The 1,075-nt window shown below is 42.5% G+C and overlaps 1 non-coding gene across 1 annotated transcript; it reads right to left on the reverse strand.

Moving 5' to 3' along the window:
- Window positions 1–580: 580 nt before the first annotated feature.
- Window positions 581–663, reverse strand: TRNAL-CAG (transfer RNA leucine (anticodon CAG)). The gene has a single exon. It is a non-coding gene; the product is annotated as a tRNA-Leu (tRNA).
- Window positions 664–1,075: the final 412 nt, after the last annotated feature.

Consider the following 1,075-nt stretch of genomic DNA (forward strand, 5'->3'; position numbering starts at 1 on the left):
GAGTATTGCGCTGCAATACATGTCCCCTACCAGCAGTCTGTCGTCCGGAAAACTGTTGGGGAAATTACCAAAGTTCAAAGTGCCATAACTTTGTCAAAAATGATCGAAACGTCGTGAAGCTCGAATTTGATCTGTAACTTATCATGAGGAAACCATGTACCAAGTTTGAAATCATTAGCATTGAGAGTTTAGAAAAAAGTCCGGAAAACTGTTCTTTGTGTGTCGGACGGACAGACGGAGGGACGGAGTGCAAACCTCCAGTCCCCCACGGTGTACACCGGTCGGGGACGAATAACCATGTACAGGTTTTTATAAACAAAATGTTTATGAGCACAGAGAGAGCGGGAGAGTGAAAACTTAGTCTGAATAAACCATAACGCAATACAACTTGAACTATTATGACCAGACAATGGTTGTTTGTCCGTGTTCCATTCTTTTAAAAATGCTGAGCGTCAAGCAAGGAAGCCGCACAAACTCTTTTAAACGTGCTTGGGCTGACAGCCAGGACTCCAAACACTGACCTCGCACACTCAGAGAAGACACTCCAACCACGACGTGATTGAGAGTGTCAAAATAATCATGTCAGTAGTGGGATTCGAACCCACACCTCCAGGGGAGACTGCGACCTGAACGCAGCGCCTTAGACCATTCGGCCACTCTGATTACATGGTATCATTAAGCGTCAGATTATGGAAAGTATAATTATTCATAGTAGAGTGAAAATTATTTTGAGAAAGACAAGTTACACACCCGCAGCAGACCCAAACGACTAATTATAAAAAGAAGACGTCATGCAGAGCACGACACTTGCAAAATCCACCCCCACCGCCCCAAAAAGGTTGCCATTGATCCATCACATTGTCCATTTCATCAAGATTGAAATTGACGATCTTGATCAAAGCTCGGATTAATAGGATGTGAAGTGACGATATTTCAGATGAAAATTGATGATTTTAGAGGTTTGACCTTGAGTTTACCTTTGACCTTTTGACCTCAAAAATAGTTGGTTCTTCGATTTAGTGACTCAATGTGCAAATGTTCTTCAATTTCCTCAAAGTCTTTGGGATGAACGATG

This window comes from Myxine glutinosa, chromosome 1 (genome assembly GCF_964187855.1).
Source record: "Myxine glutinosa chromosome 1, kmMyxGlut1.1, whole genome shotgun sequence".
Taxonomy (NCBI): Eukaryota; Metazoa; Chordata; class Myxini; order Myxiniformes; family Myxinidae; genus Myxine; species Myxine glutinosa.